This window comes from Peromyscus californicus, unplaced genomic scaffold (assembly GCF_007827085.1).
Source record: "Peromyscus californicus insignis strain IS unplaced genomic scaffold, ASM782708v3 Scaffold_6__1_contigs__length_162567912, whole genome shotgun sequence".
Classification (NCBI taxonomy): Eukaryota; Metazoa; Chordata; class Mammalia; order Rodentia; family Cricetidae; genus Peromyscus; species Peromyscus californicus.
In genome coordinates this window covers 118,286,997-118,310,067 of record NW_026294584.1, presented here as the reverse complement: position 1 = coordinate 118,310,067, position 23,071 = coordinate 118,286,997, and positions in this window count along the sequence as shown.

Sequence of the window (23,071 nt, the reverse complement as noted above, 5' to 3'; positions counted from 1 at the left end):
CATACACATAAGGAATGCCAGGTCTTTCACTGCCAGTTACAGTCTTATTCCTTCTCCCTCTCCCACTGAAACTCTTCTTTCCAACAATCTCCCCTCCTACTGTCATGGCTAGTTTGTGCATATGTGCCTACTGCGATTAATTAGAGTTGCCTGTGAGGGCACAGGTAGGGGTTGTTTACTGGAGCATGGGTGACTTATCAGTGGCTATAACTGTTTAACTTTTTGTTTTTATGTAATGCCACATTAGGACTTGGATGATTCCTAGGTCCTTTTGCCTTTGTGGGTAACTTTCTCTCTCTCTCTCTCTCTCTCTCTCTCTCTCTCTCTCTCTATATATATATATATATATATATATATATATATATATGGTAATATATATAGATAGTAATATATATATATTACTATCACATAATGGTCAACTTGGGAATATATAAATAGTTTAGAAACCTGTAGACCCAACTATAAGCTAAAATAGAAATCATTACTCTGAGTGTCTAATGATCGTATATGTATGACTCAGCATGAATAGAACAGTGTACCATATAAATTAAATGTGATATATATGCATAACCTAAGTGACCATAGTTTGAAACTTAAATTGTGAGAGATTTGATCTACAGATGCTACTGCAATGGACATGAATTATGTGACAGAAAATCTCTTGTTACATAAGTATTCTATTTAATAATCTATTTCATAAAGACTTTTCAATCAAAGTACACAGATTTTGGAGGGTGGAGAAATAACTCCATTGGTGAAATGCTTGACTCACGTGCACATAGGTTCAATCTCCAGCACTGTGCAGAGGTAGAGGCAGGAAGATCTGAAGCTCAAGGTCATCCTCTGTTATATGAGTTGGAGGCCAGTAAGAATACATGAGACCCTATCTAAAATCAACTAGATAGATGGATGGACGGACAAATACAAAGATAGAAATACAGACATACAGATAGCTAATAGATGACAGAAGATACATAGATGGAAGGATGGATGGAGAGATAGAAAGGAAAAAAGAAAGAAAGAAAGAAAGAAAGAAAGAAAGAAAGAAAGAAAGAAAGAAAGAAAGAAAGAAAGAAAGAAAGAAAGAAAGAAAAAGACTGCCATGCTATGATTATCTTACTTTGGTGTGAAAAAGGATAAATGGATGTGCATACTGAATCAGAAATATGATTCTTTAGTTTAAACTTCATGTTGCATTTTGGGGAATGATGAACTACACAGAATAACTCCATGTTGTCTTAATTTTAGTTCACTCAGCAGCACCCTATCCCTGATAAGCACACACTGCTGCAGAAAGTTCTCATGCTACTGTCCTTGCATCTTTGGAAGGTCAATTATTTCGCAACAACAAACAAATTACTTTAATCAACTGAACTAAAACTTAATCCCCTTGCCTTTGGTGGGATGAAATTGTAATTTTTGGCTTTATAAACCCTACCCTACCTTACTTTGGGTGCAAGAGTTCTTTGTAGCAGGACTCTGCTCATGGTCCCCAACTTAAATAGAGGACTATTATTTGCCTCAATATTCATGGTGGTCCATACATTGCTCATGTGACTATTTCAATGAGAAAGATGCTATGGGATGTTCTGTATGTCAAATGTGTTGCTGATTAGTCAATAAATAAAATACTGATTGGCCATTGGCTAGGCAGGAAGTGTAGGCGGGACAAGGAGGAGAATAAAGCTGGGAAGTGGAAGGCTGAGTCAGAGAGACACTGCCAGCCGCCACGATGACAAACAGCATGTGAAGATGCCGGTAAGCCACGAGCCATGTGGCAAGGTATAGATTAATGGAAATGGATGAATTTAAGCTGTAAGAACAGTTAGCAAGAAGCCTGCCATGGCCATACAGTTTGTAATCAATATAAGTCTCTGTGTTTACTTGGTTGGGTCTGAGCGGCTGTGGGACTGGCAGGTGATAGAGATTTGTCCTGACTGTGGGCCAGACAGGAAAACTCTAGCTACAGAAAGAAATTCCTCTAATAGACTGCAACTGTTCTGAAGAAAACTTCCTGTATATAGATTTAAAATACTTCTAGATGAATGAGATTGCTTAAAGATAATTAGCTACTCTATGTTCAGTTTTACTGTTTTTGTGTGGCAACAATCCACTAGGAATGTGATACGTGTTTTCTCTCCAAAGACTGTTTTAACAAAAACAGTTGCTTGTCTTGAGACAGAAACACATAGAGCCAAAGCTCATCTAGAACTCACTATGCAGCTAAGGACAGATTTGAAATTCTGATCCTCCTGCCTCTGCCTTCTGAGTGTTGAGATTACCAGTGTGCACCGCCCTTCCCCATGGTAGATGTTATAATTGCATGAAATGTCATATGCAACGTGTTGTTTTGAATTTATTATTTTTGTTTCATGTGTATGGTTGTTTTGTGTGCTTGCACATATGTGAACCATGAACATGTAGTGCCTGTGGAAGTCAGAAGACAGTGTTGGGTCTCATAGAATTGGAGTTACAGATGGGGTGAGCTGCTATGGGTGTTCTAGGAACCAAATTAAACCTTGGTCCTCTGGAAGATCAATGAGTGCTCTTAACCTCTGAGTCATCTCTCCAGCCCCATATGCAATGTGTTTTATGAAAATTATTTTTAAAAATCTGGAACTGAAGAGATTTTTCCTGCTCACATAATTTTGCTACTTGGCTATCTTTTTTGACAATCTACAAGCCTAGAATAACCTCTTTGTGCTTTCCCGCCTCCTGGATTAGAAGTCTGACCCTTCTCAGAGTGGAAATCAGAAACTTGTATTCTTAACTTGTCTTGAAACGAGGACGAAATGTGCTTTGTGCTCTCCAATCACGTACAAGCATGCTGACTTTTGGTTATCATCTTGAGGCAAGGTCATATCTCATTATGTAGATCTGGCAGGTCAGGTACTTGCTACACAGCCCATGCTTACTTCCAAGTATGTCAGTACTCTCTATCAGTGTCCTGAATGCTGAGATTACAAGCGTGCACCACTAAGCCCAGTTGAGATTCTATTTTCTTAAACACGAAAGGGCAAGCCAGAGAAGCAGATGTTATACCCTGTCTATGTCATGCATGATGGTTACATACATGTTCATTCTGATTCTGAGTATCTCAGCAGTGGAAAGGCTAGTGTGATTAATCAGTGCCCAGTGTATTTTAAGTGGCCAAAGCCAGCTGCAGCAATTGAGAGTTGTGCTTTCACTGTTCCTCCTTGATGTATAGCTCGCTTTCTGTCCCTGGGAAAATTAGTAACCTAGCATCTTTAAATAATTTTATTTTTCTATTTAACTGAAGAGATCATCTTTCTAATTTGAGCAACACAGGCAATCAGCTTTAGCTATCCAAATCAGTGTTTCTCAACCTATGGGTCATGACCCTTCAAATGGGGTCAAAGGACCCTTTAACAGGAGTCGCCTAAGACTATCTGAAAACAGATATTTATATTATGATTCATAATAACAGTAGCAAAATTACAGTTATGAGGTAGCAACGAAGGTAACTTTATGGTTGGGGTCACCACAACATGAGGAACTGTATTAAAGGGTCTCAGAATTAGAAAGGCTGAACACTCACCTAAATATATATTGGTTCTATATCTACAAATCATATAAGAGAGAAAATAATGTAAGTATACAGAACAACCTTAAAAACAAATTTTGAGATGGGTTTTGTGTCTCACAGGTTGGCCTTAAGCTACCACTATAGTGGAAAATAAACTTAAACTCTCTGAACTTCTTGCCTCATCCCCTTGGTGCTGAGACTGTAGGCATGCACTACCGCATCCAGTTTATAAGGTGCTAGGGGATTGAACCCTAAGCTTCACAGCGGCTAGGACAAACACTCTACAAACTGAGCCACATCCCCAGCCCCAGACAGAATTAAGGAAATGCCATCATCCAATTTTGCTCAATCTCAGGAGAATGGGGAGAAGACAAGGTTTAAGTTCCTCAAACAAGGAAGCTGCATAGAGGACTGCTGAATTTGCCACCGGTTCCTGGGGCACTTTCCAATTCTTTAATTGTGCCTGGCAAGAAGCTCAAAGCTGAGCAGAGAATGACTGTAAGATAATTTAAAGTGTCCATGAGAAGAAAAAAAGAAAAGAAAAGGAATTGGAAAAAAATAAAGGAAGAATGTTTTTGTAAATGGCTCAGGCTTTCAGCTGCAAACCCACAGAATTTAGAGACTGTGCTTCATCTCCCACTTGACACACACTCACTGAAGGGGTCTGTGCTTATGCTATTTTCCAGAATGTCTAAAGACTGTAATTTACTGTGTCTGGCAGTAAGTAAAGTGACCAGCCATATACTGTCCCGAAATAGTCACTCCCCAAACTAAGCATTAAAAGTCAAACAATATGTGATTCACATACCAGAATTAAAATTTATGGATTTTTATTTTTTATGGATTTTTTTTGAGAAAGGGTATCATATAGTTGAGTTTGGCATCAAATCCACAATGTGGATAAGGATTACCTTGAATACCTGATTATGCCGCCTCTACTTCCCAAGCTGTGAAACTATAGGTCTGCACCAGTACGCTTACCTCTGAAAGTTAAAGGTTTTAAAGTAATGCTTATTATTATGCACAAGATCATATATTGTCAGAATCTTTTGATGAAGAATTAGACTATATTTTAAGAGGTAAAACTGAAACTATGAAATAAAAAACTGAAAAAAAATTAGTTTACTCTTTTAAATTTTCAGTGTACAGGTTAAACAGAAAACAAGTTCTGTGAAGTGAAAGGGATGCCAGTTGAATATCAGCTCAAGTACCATGGGGCAAAATAATAAACAAAGCAGCATCAAAAAACAAAAGGAAATTTAGGTTTTAGAAGTATTGAGAAGTAATAAGATGATAGAATAAAGGTTATATTTGAACATGCAAATGAGCAGGACCTTGTCACATCTAAAGACAAAAAGAAATCTATAAATCACAACCAAGAAAGAAAGAAAAAGAAAGAAAGTTATTTACAGAGACAACAAGACAAGGAAACAAAATCTTAAAAGAATGTAGAGTGCTTTAAAAACAAATAAATAAAAGAGTAAACACACTAGAGTACAGTGATTCCAAATGTATTTTTATACCTCAGGAGGCTGAAGCAAGAACATTTCACATGCAAAGTCAGCCTGTGCTATACAGTGAAAGCCAGTCTCTAAAAAGAAAGATTTCAGAGTAGCAACAATAAAGTGCTAATTTCCCAAGAGAGATCAGAAAGAAAGAAAGAAAGAAAGAAAGAAAGAAAGAAAGAAAGAAAGAAAGAAAGAAAGAAAGAAAGAAAGAAAGGAAGGAAGGAAGGAAGGAAGGAAGGAGAGAGAGAGAGTGAGTGAGAGAGACAGAGACAGACAGACAGACAGGCAGGCAGACAGGCAGGTAGAGAGTAAAGAATAATACCACTCATGTAGTGGGAAAAAAACTAACAGCTAACCTAGAATTATATATGCAGAAGAAATACAAGAATAAGGTGAAAGACAAACTCTGGGATAATTAGTTCTCACTAGACTCCTAAGGAAAAAAAAAAAAAGAAAGGGATTCCTTTAGGCAGGAAAACAAATGATCCCCCGGAAGCACATGGACTCAGGAAGACAGGAGGAGCAGCACAAAGTGTAAATGTGTGCTTTAATCCAAAATTGTATTGCCTTGTTAAAGCAATGGCATTATAAATAATAATAGTAGTAAATATGGGGCAAAGTACCATACACACAAGAAGATAATCACTCATGTGTTTTATGTTTCAGATATGGTCTAGGAAATGGTAAAAGTACTTATTTTTTTAAACCAGACTGTAGATGTAATGGTCTTATTAAATAAGAAACACAGAGCCAAATGCAGAGTTAAAAGCCCAAGAGGTCAGAGCAGTAGCTAAGAGCTGAGACTAAAACCGCCTTCTTATCACCTGCTGTGGCTGCAGTCCTTCCCCTGAGAAAGAGAGACCTACTTTCTGTGTGTCTGTCTTTTTATTGACTTTCTGTTCTGCCTTCTCATTGATTGTAAACCCAACCACTTGACCTCCTCATGACTGCCTATCTATACAGACCTCAAGGTCTCTATGGTTGGTATTGAGATTAAAGGCATGTATCTCCAAGTGGGCTATGTCCTTGAACACACAGACTCTGCCTGCTATGTGATCGGATTATGGGCGTGTGCTACCACTGCCAGACTTCTGCTATGGCTTGCTATTAGCTCTGACCCCCAGGCAACTTTATTTATTAACATACAAATAAAATCACATTTGAGCACAACTAAAATATCACCGTACCAGGCCTTAAGTATTCAAATGTAACTAGGCAGGACAATTTCCTGAAAGAAGTACAGACATGTGTAGATAAGAAGTTCAAGGAGAGAATAGATGAATGATACAGCTGTGGAGTCGAAAACAAGGCAATTAGAAGGGAAGGGACAACAGGACAGGGGAGCAAAAACCAACAAGCACCTCCCCATCACTTTGATAATCGGGCCTGGAGAGCAGCTCAGTGGTTACTGAGTATCTGTGCACTGCTTTTGCAGAGAACCCAAGATGGGTCCCCACTATGCAGGTCTTGTGACTCACAACCACCAGTGACTCCAGGGAATCTGATGCACTGATGTGCACATATATACAGGTATGCACATATATACAGGCACACACACATACACATATAATCAAAACGAGTCTTTAATCTTAATTAATTAAATGTTCTGATAAAACGACAAAGGCTGTCAGTTTTGATAATAAAGAAACAAATTATATACTACCTAATACAAAGACAAACTTACTTTCTAAAGTGCAGCAACAATCAAGTGTTAGGCTTTGATTTTTCAGATGGGAAAACTCAGTTTCATAGATCCAGAAGATCTGAAACTTTGAAAAGGAAGTCAAACATCTGAGGACACAGGCACATCCCCAGAGATACAAACGTGTTTTCCCAACTTTGAAGCCACCCACAGTCATAATTCCACTCACGAAAAAGAAAGATATGTGAAGTAAGAGTCTTCTAAAAATTAGTCAAGAATATTATTATTATGAGTAGCTGACAACAGACAGTATTTTATTTCCTGTATAATAAATGTTAACTGTCATATTTTCTGAACTCATGAAGCCAGACTTGACATTTTAAAATATTTTAAAGGCATTTACATCATTGATACTCGCTATAATTTTATTCAAAGTCTATTAAAACTACTTTTTAAATGACCACTAAATGGGTCATTTTTATCTACTATGAGCAGTAGGAAGTAACACTTAAGCATACACACACACACACACACACACACACACACACACGCACAGTCTTTCACTGTATCTGCTACAGTTTGACAAAGTGAGATGTTTGTTGTCTTGCTGTATAAGTGTAAACCATAAAAAATAGTAAATGCTGACAGCTTTATTCCACCTGAAATTTACATTAGGTAGTCACTGGGCTATGAAAGGTACAATGTCTATGAGAGAACTCATCAAAAACACAGATATAAAACATATACCTGCCTTTTGTCTCAGAAGGCTGCATGGCTTTTATCTCAGCCCATAAATAAAGGAGGCATCAGCACATTTATCTGAACACAATAACAAATCTCGTCCTCCAGGTAATTGTAAAAACACTGGAGCCTGTTATTGACCTTGGGTAAAATATAGAAACGGGACAAAAGATAGGAAAACTTTTTGTCTGTCTGCATCCACGTCTAAAGTACTACCACACATGTTGAAAACCATTAAAATGAAAGTTGATGGTGTGAAAAGGGGAAGGAAAGTATGAATTATTGAACAAAGCAAAACAGGCATATTAAAGAAGATTACACATGCACCATCTAATTCAATGTTCTGATTTTCTCTGCTCAAGTCATTTTGGATTTTTGTCTTAAGGAGAAGCTGAACTCTTTGGACCTCATTGCTGTGACTAATGCTGTTATGTCTCACATTCTTTTCTGTTGCCTACAGATTTTGCAAATAGATAGTTTCTATAGATGCATTTTTCAAAATACAAAACCATTTTCATATTGTCGGAACTCGGATTATATGACTGAATTGCTTTGAGAAATTGGAAAATGTTTACTGACCAACTTTTGAAAAGGTTTGCCTTATCTCCACTTGAAGCTCTGCCAATTTCTCTGGAGAAGGCTCCAGAAGAACTATAGAACCAAAGCCCTGATACACATACTAGTGTATACAACAGGACTAAAGGTTAAGTCTCAAGTAGGCCTCTCAGTGAGCTAAGCATAATAATTGCTAAAATAGTTCATACAAGGGAAGGATAAGTACCAGGCACATCAGTGAAAAGAAGCTCCTTAAGAAAGGGAGGATTTGAGAAGTATCTTCAAGATTATGCTAGAAGGATGCTGAAACACACAAAAAATATTTCATCATGGATAAGATGAAGGCACAAGTCTTATTGATGAGATGCATATGAACACAATACATGTTCCAAAAATAAGAAGGGAGAGAGGCAGGTATGTAAGTTTGAGTAAGGACTATAGAGAACAATTATGAAAAGCCTTTAAATATATGCTAAATTAATTAACTTTGATTTGGAAGCAGAGTCTATTAATTAAAACATTATTAAAGCTGGACCAGAAAAATGGTTCAATAGGTAAAAACAGTTTCCAACAAGCTGATGATCTGAATTTGATTCTGGAACCAACTCCTGAAGGTTCTCTTCTGACTCTCTCTCTCTCTCTCTCTCTCTCTCTCTCTCACACACACACACACACACACACACACACACACACACACACACACACACACACTGTGTCATGTGTATTTACTTACACACACAACCATAAACAAATATATGCAATAAAAACTATAAAAAAATAAAACTTACTAAAACAATCCAGGAAATGGATCCTGAAAATAATTAAATGACGAGACAAAATCTAATGGAAGACATGCTGAAGGCTTTGGGCCTTACCAAGGGCCACAAGGGCATCTAGCACCTCACCAAGCACATGAAGAGCTGCATAAGGTGTCTAAAGACAAGTGCATGCTCAAGTTCCTCAAGAAGACAGTGGGTAAGCACTGGGAATTGGGAGGAGCTGAACAACATGCTGGCCTCCATGAGGAAGGCGGTCAAGAAGGACTGATGCCCCATCCCTCCCCTCCTCCAATAAATGGTCATGTGCACATGGACACACACACACACACACACATACACACACACACACACACACACACACACACACACACACACATATGAGAGAGAGAGAGAGAGAGAGAGAGAGAGAGAGAAAGAAAGGAAGAAAGAAAAGAAGAAAGAAAAAGAAAGAAAGAAAGAAAGAAAGAAAGAAAGAAAGAAAGAAAGAAAGAAAGAAAGAAAGAAAGAAAGAAAGAAAGAAAACACATATTTTTAAACCCAAGGACAGGACCATCATAAGACAGAGCCCTGAGCATGCATTTTAAACAGGTTGAAAGTAAAGTCCCCTAACAAGGATAAATGATTCAACTTTACACTGTCAATAACTTCATTAGCAGTCTAAGCTGTACCAGCCTTTGAAAATCAGGATCTTCTCTTCATGAAAGCTGAGAAGTGGCTCAGACAAATCCAGAAACTTGATTTTAGGAAGCATATCTTTCAGCTCTATCATGCTGCTTAACTCTGAGATGAGATGAGATGTAGGAAAAAAGATGGCAACATCCCAGCCTTCTCGAACTGACGTTGGGAATGGTGATTAGGAGTAATATCAGTAAGTTACTTTTCACTGTGACAGAAAATTTGAAAAAAAAAAAAAAACCTAAAAACAAAAGCTGTTATTCGGGATCATGGCTTGAGAGTGCAGTCAATTATTGTGGGGAAGGCATGGAAGAACCCATGCTTCTGGGAGTGTGTAGTTGGGACTATTCACATCTCAGTGGATCAGGAAGCAGAGATCTCTGAACAGAAGTGAGGTCAGGTTGAAACACTCCAGGGCAGAGGTTCTTAGTCTGAGGTCATGACCCCCTGGGGTTTAAGGATTCTTTCACAGGGATGGCATATCAGATATCCTGCATACCAGATATTTACATTACAATTCATAATAATAGCAAAATTACAATTATAAAGTAGCAACGAAATAATTTTATAGTTGGGGTCACCACAACATGAAGAACTGTATTGAGGAGTTGCAGCCTTAGTAAGGTGGAGAGCCACTGCTCTAGGCCTACCTCCGCCTCTTGTAACCAACTTCCTCAGCTAACTCCTAATTTGAAAGGCTCCATGACCTACCCAAACAGCACCATCAACTGGGAACCAGGTATTTAAAGATAGGAACTTGTGGGCAATAGTTTTCACACGAACTATAACAGGAGTTATAACTAATTATTAGTTCTGTGCCATAAATATTTTTAATGCAAAGCAAATGTTTTTAACCACTCTTTTGTAATCTAAATTTAAAAAATTATATTGTACTTGATAGCAAAAAGCCACTGACTAGCATTATATTTTACTTCTTTGTTGGTTTTAATTTTCATTATATTTTATTTGTACATGTGTGTTTGTGTGCTTGTGTGTGTACTCATGCACATGTGCATTCATGTGCACATATTTAGGCACACATGGGGATGTTAAAGGAAAACATGTAGGAATTGATTCTCTCCTTTCACAATATGGGACCTGGGATCAAAATTGGGTTCTTAAGCTTGGCAGCAAGTGCCTTTATACATTGAACCATATTGCCAGTTCATATAACCTTTTAATTTAAGAGAAAAAGATCGAAAAACATTCATTTAATGTTCACTAATAGATCCAAAGTGAATTAAATAAAGCATATTTGTAATTGCCTTTAGTCCATTTAACTCACTTATTTGAATTATTCAGAAAAAGACTAACTAAGGGTTTCCTCTGGGTAATTTTCTTGATATTAGTTTAGATAATTGGATTATTGCTGCTTGTTTTGTCATGTAGCTTTCCATTCTCATTTTCATCATGCCTGTAAATGTGTTCAATCGGTATCTCTTGACTGGTCAACTCACTACTGGACTGATTTCTAGCAGCCCACTGTGCCTGTGATGATATTTACCATCCAAGGAAAGAAAATTAGCTAAATGTCATTCACTTTCTAAAGATCCTGCTGTCTCAGCAATACTTTAAATAATTGTCCAAATTCTTATCATAAAGGAACTGACTCAGTTTCCTTCTCTGATCTCATCTACACTTTCTGTTTCACCCAAGCTTTTCATGCCATTCATGCTTGATTCTTGCTGAACTCAAAGGCTCTGTCATATTAGCTTTTTTATATTATTATTATAATTAATTAATTAAATTATTCATTTAGTTTATATCCTAACCACAGCTTCCCCTCCCTCCTCTCCTCCCATTCCCATCCTCCACCTCCCCCAGACTCCCAATCCATTCCTCCTCTGTTTCTGTTTAGAAAGGGCCAGGCCTCTCAAGGGTATTAACAAAGCATGGTATATCAAGTTGAGATAGGACTAAGCTCCTCCTCTTGTATTATGGCTGGGGTATCCAGTATGAGGAATAGGTTCCTGGAAGCCAGCCCAAGTGTTAGGGACAGGATCTGCTCCCACCACTAGAAGTCCTACCAGTAGATCAATCAACACAACTGTCACGCACATGTAGAGGGCTTAGGTTGGTCCCATGCTGGCTCCCTTCAAGTTGGTCCAGAGTCTGTGAACTCCTATGAGCCCAGGTTAGTTGTTTCTGTAGGTTCCCTTGTCATGACATTGATCTACCTCTCTAGGACAATTCTTCAACAAGATTCCCCTTGCTTGACTCAGTGCTTGGGTGTGGATCTCTATATCTGTTTCAATCACTATATAAACACTCTCTGATGACAATTGGCATAGTTACCAATCTGATTATAGGAGATGGCCCATTCAGGCTACCTATTCACTATTGTTATAAGTCTTAGCTGGGGTTATTCCTGTAGATTAGTGTGAGTTTTCCTTGCACCAGGTTTTTACCTGACCCCAAAATGTCCCCCCATCAAAATATCTCTTTCATTATTTTCTCCCTTCACCCACCCCCCCCAACCCAATCCTTCAAGGTTCCATTATGCAGGTCACCAGGACACAGGAGTCATTTCTTTATCCCCTTCCCAGGGAAATTCATGGGTCTCCATCCCACTTTGGGCCCTCCTTGTTACCTAGCCTCTCTGGAGTTGTGGATTGTAGCATGATTATCCTCTGGTTTACAGCTAATATCCACTTATGAGTGAGTATATACCATATTTGTCTTTCTGGGTCTGGGTTAGCTCACTGAGGATGATTTTTTTTTCTAATTCCATCCACTTGCCTGTAATTTTTCTAATGCCACTGTTTTTAAAGGTTGAGTATTGACAAGAACTTCAATTCTTTGAAGAAGAAAACTAGGAGAAGATATCAGAAGATGGAAAGATCTCCCATGCTCATGGATCAATAGGGTTAATTTAGTAAAAATGGTCATCTTACCAAAAGCAATCTACAGATTCAAGTACTCTCCATTAAAATTCCAACACAATTCTTTGCATACTTTGAAAAAACAATACTCAACTTCATATGGAAAAACAAAACACCAAGATAGCTAAAACAATCCCATGCAATAAAGGAACCTCCAGCGGTATCACCATGCCCAATTTCAAGCTATACTACAGAGATATAGGAATAAAAACAGCATGGCATTGGCATAAAAGCAGACAGGTGGATCAATGGAATAAAATTGAAGACCCTGACATAAATCCACATACCTTTTGACACCTAATTTTTGACAAAAAAGCCAAAATCATATGGAAAAAAAGAAAGCATGTAGAAAAATGCAAATAGATCCATGTCTATCACGCTGTACAAAACTCAAGTCCAAGTGGATCAAAGACCTCAACATAAATCCAATTACACTGAACCTGATAGAAGAGAAGGTGGGAAAGAGCCTTGAATGCATTGGCACAGGAGACAATGTCCTGAAGAGAACACCAGTAGCACAGACACTGAGATCAACAGTTAATAAATGGGACCTTGGGAAACTGAAAAGCTTCTGTAAGGCAAAGGACATTTTTAGCTCAAGTTTTCTCCAGTCCTGTCCAGCCTCACAGATCTCACAGCCACTTATAAAATAATCACCCAGAAGCTTATATTAATTAAAACTGCTTGGCCATTAGCTCAGGCTAACTATTGACTAGCTCTTACACTTAAACCCAGCCCATTTCTGTTAATCTATATGACGCCACTTGTTCCGTGGCTTTATCTGTGTGCAATGGCTGCTCCCTGGATGGCAGGCTGGTATCTCCTGACTCAGCCTTCCACTTTTTCACAGACACTGTCAATAAGACAAAATGGCAGCCTACAGAATGGGAAAATATCTTCACCAACCCCACATTTGACAGAGGACTGACTTCCAAAATATATAAAGAACTCAAGTAACCAAACATCAAAACCCCAAATAATCCAATTAAAATGGGGTACATATTTAAACAGAGAATTCTCAGCAGAAGAAACTCAAATGGATGAAAGACACTTAAAGAATTGTTTAACATCCTTAGCCATCAGGGAAATGCAAATCAAAACAACTCTATGATTCCATCTTACACAAGTCAGACTGGCTAAGATAAAAAAAAACACTAATGACAGCTTATGCTGAAGAGGACATGGAGCAAGGGAACGCTCTGCCACTGCTGGTGGGAATGCAAACTTGTATAATCACCTTGGATACCAATATAGGGGTTTCTCAGAAATTTGGGAATCATTCTACCTCAACACCTAGCTGTGCCATTCTTGGGCATAAACCCAAAAGATGCTCAATCATTCCACAAGGACACTTGATCAACTATGTTCATAGCAGTGTTATTCATAATAGCCAGAACCTGGAAAAAACCTAGATGCCCCTCAATCATAGAATGGATAAAGAAAATGTGGTATATTTACACGTTACCACTTTTTGCCATTTGTCCTAATTACCTGTCTGCCTGGAACAGCTGTCTTAGTTCCTCCTCTCTGTCAAAATCTTCACCACCTCTGCTTCTACCTTCTCCTCCTCCTACATTTTCGTTTTCTGAGTTAGGGAGGGGATCACACTGTAGATCAGGCTGGTCTAAAAGTCTCTGTATCAGCCTTTTTCTTTTGAGCCACCAACCAGCTCACAAATCATGACACAGAGACTTGTTATTAGTTTGGAATGCTCTACCTAGCTTAGGCACATTTCTGGCTAGCTCTTTTAACTTAAATTAACCTGTTTCTCTTTATCTCCCTTTTGCCTTGGGGCTTATTACCTTTCTTACTTCTGTATATCTTATATTCACTGCTTCTTTATGTTTGGCTATCTGCCATCTACCTGGCTTCTTGCCCCGGGTATCTACCCCATTCTCTCCTCCTTCTCTTGTTCTCCTCCTATTTATTCTCTCTGCCTGCCAGCCCGGCCTATCCTTTCCCTGCCTAGCTATTAGTCATTCAGTTCTTTATTAGACAGACAAGGTGAAACAAAGGCAACATATCTTTCATAATTAAACACACATCCTTACATCATTAAACATGGTTAAATAAATGGAACATAAGCAAAAGTAACATACCTTTACACAGTTTAAGTAATATTCTGCTGTATAAACAAATGTAACTCATCTTTGCCTAGTTAAAATAATATTCTATAGCAAGTTTCTATGTAGCCCAGGCTTACTTCTAATTTTACAACTCTCCTGTTTCAGCCTCCTTTCTGTTGGAATTAGAAATGTGATCCACCACACCCTAGCAAATCTTATCTCAAAAAGACATTAAAAAAGGTAAGCTTCATGCAACAACATGGGGTTTCTATTCATCACTACTTTTCTTCTAACACTTATCTTCCTTTATATATAGTTTAATATCTACACTTAGTTGTTAACATTTTCATAGTATAAATGTAAGCCCATTGAAATGACTCTTTGTCCCTCTTATTCATGGATGTATCCAAAACCTCCTTAAAAAAGCATGCGTTCTGTTTTTCTAGACAGGTTTTTCTCTATGCAGCCTAATTTGGACTTTAACTCACTGTGTAGCTCAGTCCAGCCTCAGCCGTATAGCAATTCCCATACTTTGGCATTTTGAATATTAGGATTTTAGGTAAATGCAACCTCATTTGGCTCAAAAAATGTCTTGAAAAAATAAGTGAGTACATAATACTAATGGTAGATAAAAATGATTAAGGCTTCCTAATTATACCTGCTTTCTCTTATACATGATAACACACATTTTGTTGTTGTTGTAAAACTTCTTAATAATTGTTTGAGGACACAGAGATTTAGGCTAAGTGACATATTAAAGGTTACACAACTTGTATAACCCCAGGTCTCCAAGCCTTCTCTGAAAATTGTTGTGGATGGAACTTAAAGAGAAACAAAAAGGCTCTTCACTTCAAACAGCATCTAGATGTAAGGCTGTACAGCATGGACACAGTCCTAGCAGATGAAAATTGTTTTGAGAACAATTGGAAAGTGATGGGAACTCTGAAGTTTAGTTCAAGACTAAAATCAATATGCTGCAGCAATGCTTCTAAAGAAGAGAGAATACCATTCTTAAAAGAAATTATTGTTAGTGTTCCAATCTATTTTTGGTTCTTAGTGGATTCAGAGCCTGTATTTAAGATTCTTAGTACACTGAACCAGACTATACTTGAATTGAAAAATTATTCAATGATTGTAAATTTTGATCTTTTGTTGTTGAAACATACACAACCTTTTTCACATATTGCTAATATATTGTATCTTATTTCCACAAAGCTAATATTAGGTATTAGAAAGCACCAGACAAGGTTTTAAACATGCCAAATATATTCATTAACCTTCAGTAAGCTGCAAAATCCCTATAATTATCCAATAGTCTGATGATAATAGAGTTCTCTAAAATGTAATCTTAGTGTGAATACAAAATTAGAATACAGAAAATAAAAAAAAACTTTGCATTTTACTAAATTCTCTGAATTAGAGAATTTTCTCTGAATGAACAATGAAAACATATAAATGGAAATACACAACTACTGCACACAACAAAACTGTAAGTGCCTTTCTTATAAAAGGCACTCTTCCTGTTGTCAAAGAGCTGACAAGCCAAAGGTAACTTATTTATTGGTTCTTTTCATTTTGAAATAAAATAATTATCTCAAGGAAAAAAAAGAAAAACAGAGTAAGCTTTAATGGTGAAAACAAAGAACATTTACAGAATCATGTATGTTGTATGATAGTTACTGAAACAAAGGCATTGTACTTTCTGCTTTGATGAATAAGGACACCTATTATTGTGTTTTGGAAGGATTATTCTTTATGTAGAAAGATGGCACCATCCACAAAATATTTTGTAAAGGACTACCAAGGTCAGGTTTAAACTTTTTTATTTTATTTATTTAGGGGTAAAATCTTTCAGAATAAATTTTTCCTTTATGAGAGTGTTAGGTGTGGTGTCATAGACCTGTCATGCTACCACTTGGGGAGCAGAAGGAAGAGAATCATGAGTTCCATGTGTTGTATGGCCGTTTTTTTCTGAGACTGACTTTCCATCTTTCAAGGAAGCTTATTAAAAAAGGAAACAAACAACTCAAAATAGCTTTATGAAGTCCCTGAAACTGAATAGATTCACCACCACCCTCTCCAAGAGTATATAGTTAGTAAAATCTGCTGTGAATCACTTCCAGGTAAGCCAAGGTGAAAAATACACTCAGACAAGTGTGGCTTTGTGGAAGGTGCAGAAACCAGCCACATTTCCTGGAAGAAAGATCAGCTGGAAGAGGCTCAGACAAACTGAACCACCTGGAAAGGACATTCTCTAACCTGTTCAGCTGCCTGTAGGAGCTTCAGTGTGTTCCACGTTCCTAACTTTTGTGAGATGTTACTATGCTGGGATGGGCTCTGGGATTTATGCTCCTGTTAGTAACTTCTCACCCATATTCCTCTAAGTAACCCCAATAAAACTCATTGGTTCAACAAGTAGGACTTCGGTGGTATCCATACTTTGGTTTGTCTTTGGTTCCCTATCTGGGCTAAGTTGATATGTGTATTCTTTCTCACTAGGAAATGTCTGTCATGAAACACAAAGTCAACCTCAGCTACACAGGAAGTTCTAAATTATTCAAAAGTCCAAATTCCAAATAGCTGATATTGAAGGAGAAAAATAACCAAATGGAGCATGATTATTGCTTTCTCAGTGAAAAGCACTTTTTAATGGTGTTAGTCTCTTAAACAAACGCATCTTCTTGTCTACAGATTTAAATGTATTTCCTTCCTGATCAGACTGAATGTTGTCCAGATCTTGACATTCTGTTTTTGTTCCCAATCCTTACTGTGAATATGACTAAAAGCAGTCAGCAGTGTTCATGCTACAGCTTGGAAGTATTTGTTCTAAAATATCTTTAATCAAGTTAGTTAAACTATTAATTTTAAGGTAAGTCCCACCTAAGACACAGATTAAATATAGATAAATTCTTTGCCAGAATGTAACAGGAATGAAGGCTAGTCTAATTGCCAATCTAGTCCTTGTTCCCTGTGAAGCCTCATGAATTCAATCCCCATTTATATCAGCATTCTGCGTCTCTGAGTTCGCATCAGAAGTATTAAGCTGTGCTTTCAGCATCCCAGGTTTTTCTCTCGCCCACTTCTCTACACATTGCTACATTTTGCCTGGAGATATGTTCACGTGGCTAACTAATCGTGTGATCAGCCCTGGTCAGGTGACAGCTGTGACCCCATTTCTGATCCCAGTTTTCTTCGAGTTCTCTTGTCATCATTATGCCACATATGTGACAGAAACAATTTAAAAGAAGGAAGATTCATTTCAGTTGCGACTTCAGATACTTTTCATATCCATGATCTTTACATTCAGTTCTTAACCTGGTTTCTGTTGAACTTTCTGCTGCTCTTTATTCCTTCGTTCTGTATGCATTTACTTCAATGCATTCAAATTCAATGTATTCAAAACTTGATCTCTGTTCAAAAAGAAAGGCTGTAACAGGAAATATATGATTTAAGTGAGAAGAAAAACATTTTTTTTTATCCAAGTCTAGGAAAAACAGAAATCCCAAAGTATTTTTTAAATAAAGCCATGTAAACAGAGGAGGGTCATGAGCATTTTGTCATGCCAGCATGCCAAGATGGTTGCAATGTATTGTCACAGGCTTCTCTCTGAAGACACAAGTGCCAGTGCCAGCCCAGTAGACATATTGTGAGATAAGAATATATTGACCATCTAACCTGCTTTGCGCTGTTATTAATTTTATTCTCTGACCCTGCCATATTCTACAAAGTTCTAATGCATTAGATCAAAGTCTACTGAACTTTCATGCCTAAAATGCTTAGACATTACTCCTACAAGTCAACATTGGACTGCCAACATTGATAAGGATACTCTGTGTAGACAATTAAGCTCAAAACCTTGACACAACAAAGGTTTTCGTCTTTACAAAGAAGAAGTTGAACACATAGTTGGTATAGACATGGGAATCAAAATTGCTAGAGCTGTAACTTTAGTAGCAAAGTCCTTGGAAATACCAATGTAGGCTCACTGGAGTCTGAGAAAATGGAAAAATTTCCTATTGTAGACCACTATGGTAGTGTTTGGATAATATCTTAATTGTTCAAGACTATTCACTCTTTGAAAGGGAGGAGTGTGGGGAGCAAGTCTTAGCCTTTTGCCCACCATGATGATAGACCAAAGATTGACCATTCATTTTTAAAGGACCTCCAGGGGTTTTCTTATCCGAGCCTTGGAGTACTCTTCTTTTCTTTTCTCTCCCACCTCCCTTATCTTACTCTTCTTTCCCATCCACTAACCCTACTTCCCAACTTGGATTCAATAAAAAGCATCAATATAAAAATTGTTTCTGCAAGTAAATCCAAGAAAACAAGTTTCTTTAAGTGAAATCCTGCCTTTAACATAGTCATACAGACTGTAGGAAAGACAAGTATTATAAACAAAAGTGTCCTGTAAAAAGTTATGTTGGCACATATGTGATATGTTTCCAATCTTAACAATTGGGAACTGGAGCAGAAATATAATTTCAAAGCCAACTTGAGCTATATAATAAGGCCTGTCTCTAAAAAAGTTTGTGTTAAAGCTCTCATCTATGATACCTATGAAGCTGACATTATTTAGAAATAAGGTCTTTCCAGAGGAAATCAAGTTAAGGTGAGGTCATATGTATTTACAATGGACCATCAACCCAATCACTGGCATCTGTAGGAGAGAAGATTTAATGGCAGAGTTAGATGTGAAGGAATAGGTCCATGAGGAAATTGGAGTATTTAACTATAAACTAAGGAATATCAAGGGTTGCTCCAGCAGAAAACACAAGAAGAGTCAAGGAAGAGGCTGCCCAAGAACCTTAGGAGAAGAAGGATCTGATGTCCATGAGCTCTGGATTGAGCTCTAGAATTCAGAGCTGTGAGAGAATAGTTTTGTTTCAAGCCACACAAGTGTGGTAGTTGTCACTGTAGCCTTAGGACATTATGATAATAAAGTAGCAAAAAGGCCTAGCTACTTCCACAGGAATTGGAGGAGAAATGACCTGGGAACCTGAAATCCTAATTAACATCCTAGTAAATTTTGATCATTTGTATATATTGGAGAGGGAAAGTCACAGGTTGAAAGTGAGCCATAGAGAGTCCAGCATCAGAAATGCCTCTGTTCTGTTAAAAGCCCAGAGTTTATCCTGTTGGAAACTGATAATGGTTTTAGAGGTATTACGGTCAGATTCCCATTTTGGATGCCATTTGTATGTAGAACTTGAAAGAAACAAGGACCTATGTCTGAGACCTAGACTCAGAAAACGGCTGAGCTAAATGGAATATGACCTTACCATGAGATGTGTGAATAATACTGAGGCAGAGCTGGCTCATATCACACCACTGGAGGTGTATCAGTCCAAGATAGTTCACAACACTTGCGGGCACTCTGTGATGTGTGGATATATATGCATGCAGGGCTCCAGGCTCTCTCAATTCACACGGGCCCCATGAGAGCACTGCAGGAACCTTCCCTCCCACCCGATTTGTAATAGACACTGTCATGGGTCTTCTGTACTTGTTCAAGAAGATGTATTCCTAGGAACCTTTAAAGCTTACCAGTGCATTTTTCTCTAATGGGTTCATCCCACGGACTCTACTTTATCCGTCTTAATATGCTCAAAGAACGGTGAAAACTACTGGAGGTGTACTAGTGCTTTTCTCAGAGGCAAATATCGATTCCAATGGATCCATGAGCCCCCCTGGTAGCAGTGAATCCTGGGTCATCAGTACTCTGAAGCCTTGTCACACATCAGACTTGTAATAGGCTTTGCCACACTCTGCTCCAGTTCCTCCACAGGTTTCCCCAGAGTGTTTACCTTCCTTGTTCTTCCTTATATCTCATGTGGAATGGAAAGCATGGGATTCACTCCTCTTTGGCTTTAGCTATTGTCCTACCTTATTGTGATCATGTCGTTTTCTAGTTCTGTTTTTCTTTTCCTAACAATCTCTTGATAAAGAACGCTATTTCTTTCCCCAACTATAATTTCTTTCTGCAACTGTATTTTTATTAAGTCCCACTTTGCTCTCTCCTTTCAAGAAGAATGTGTCATCAGGAGAAGCTACATACAAAGTAGAAAATAAATCTGTCATCACATCTGTGGTTTAAGCTTCAGTAACTTCCAAAGAGTCTCCAACTAGAAGAATATTCTGCCTTTGATTAAGAAAATGCATTACTTTACTCAGTTAATTAAAATATGTGATCTTTTTCTATAACAACAGAAGACTTTAAAACAGGGCTTTATATAAAATTAAATAATATCCTACATAAAATTTTTGAATAATATTAATTTAAAAATTGGTATCAGTAAAAAAAAGTGTGTAATTGAGAGAAATTCAGCTAAGCTGGATTAAAAGAGAATAACCGATCTTATTGAGCTAGGAATTCAGGAGTTAAAAGGAAAACTATTTTTTAGTGGAAAAATTGTGAGAACTAGGTCTGGAGAGATGGTTCAGTGGGTAAAATTCTTGCCGTATAAGCATATACACCTCAGTCCGGATCCTCAGCTCCTACATGGAAAGCTAGGCATGGAGGCCCTTATTGTAATCCCAATGCTGGGGAATGGAAGTAGGCAGATACAAGAGATTCACCAATCGGTCATTCTAGTCAAAATAATTCACTGCTGGTTCAGAAAAAGATGCTTTTCAAAAAATAAGATTGAACTTGAAGGAGAAAGATAATCCATCATTAATATCGGGACTTCATAGGCCCAGCACAGATGAGTCTATCTACATATACATGTATACACAAAAATCTCTCTCTCTCTCTCTCTCTCTCTCTCTCTCTCTCTCTCTCTCTCTCTCTCTCTCTCACACACACACACACACACACACACACACACACACACACACTTCTGAGAATCAAAATGGCATCATTATTGTCAAGCTTTCATCAACAACTGAATAAACATTGTTGGAAAGATATGAAGGAAGGAGTATCCTATACATATACTTGGCATTAAGAATTCTGCATAGGCTAGGCAAGTTGACAGACACTTTTAAATCCAGGTGTACTTGAGAGGCAGAGGTAGATGGCTCTTCATGAGTCTGTATACATAGTGAGTTCCAGGACTACATAGTAAGACCTGTTCTGCCCACAGGGGTGAATGGAAACAGCCTACTATATCAAGAGAGAGAGAGAGAGAGAGAGAGAGAGAGAGAGAGAGAGAGAGAGAGAGAGAGAGAGAGAGAGAGAGAACCCTTCCTCAATTTTAAGCAGTCACATACCCAGAAAAAAATCATGCCTCTGTCGAGCCAGGTATTTCAAGGTTATTGGCAGAGCAAATTCCCACCACACCCTTGTATCTTTCTCCAAAGATCCTGGAATAGCTTGAAGGGGTCATGACTAGAAAAAGAAAGCCTGGTTAGATAGGCATAACCACAGTCCAGGCTATAGACAGGAGAAGTATGTGTGATGGCACGAACATGGAAACAATGTGATAGATTTAAACAGTAATCAGGGGGAGGCAACTCTATGATGAGCTGTCTGTAGCATGGGCAGGGAGCTCCAAAGATGAAGGTCTCATGAGTCACCATGCATACTGAGGTGGGATTTTTAATGATAAAGCTGACTTTGAATCACTCGTACTTCTGTGGGCATCCTCTCACTTACGCTCCAGTAAGGGACTACGGTAAACTCATGGGCTCCATAGGTAATATTATTTATTTGGTCTGTTGTTGATTCTATGTGTGTGAATAAACATCTGTTCCAGTCTTCACAGGAAAAGTCACATGACAATGATATAGCAGGGCTACTCTTAGTGTTAACATTTCTACTCCAGACATTTCCTAGAAAGCCTCAAGGACCTGCTAGCTTATGTGCATGAAAGAATTCTAAGGAGAGCTTAGCATGTGTGATTCCCTTGTGCCTCACAGGAAAAGGAGAGACTCAGGGAGGGTGTTTTTAAGGATCAATCAATGAGTCACTTTAATAAAGGCAAAGAACCCATTTCTAGTAACTCTTATTCTAAGAACACTGGGGGACGACTGGCCTTGGTTGCTGAGTTTCCACTCCCTCTGACACTAGCATACTTCTGTATTTGTTTCTTTTAAGCATGCTTCTAATTCCCATGAACATTTAACCCTTCAAATAATAAAGGCAAGCTTAATTGCACATTTTTACTTATTAGGAGGCCTTAGTCACTTAATGAATAATCAATTAAGATTAGGGAAATCTTATTAAAACTTCAAACTATACTTAACTTTGGTAGCACACAATGCTCAATCATCCAACAAAGTGTTAGTCATTTTATATAAATGTCATACATATATGTATAATTTATATATAAATTACATAAACTTTATATATAAAATTATATATATTACATATAATTTATATAAAATGACCAGTGTCATTTTAGTACTAAAGAACACTTGATATTAAATGGTTTCCATGTTGGTGGCAATTTTCACATTAGAAATGAAAAATAAAATGGAAGAATTTGAGTCATACAAGTTGGACTAAATTCCAGATTTCTAACAACAGTGTAAAATGTATTCTATTTCACTGAATGAGTGTTTTGTCATTCTCTCTTCTGTTCTTCTACTCTCCCTTTTTGTGTGTATGTGTGTGTGTGTGTGTGTGTGTGTGTGTGTGTGTGTGTGTGTGTAGATAAAGATCTTGTATTGAATACACCACAGAAGGGCAATAATTTGAGCAGTAACTCCTGTAACTGTGGCTTCTTCAATTCT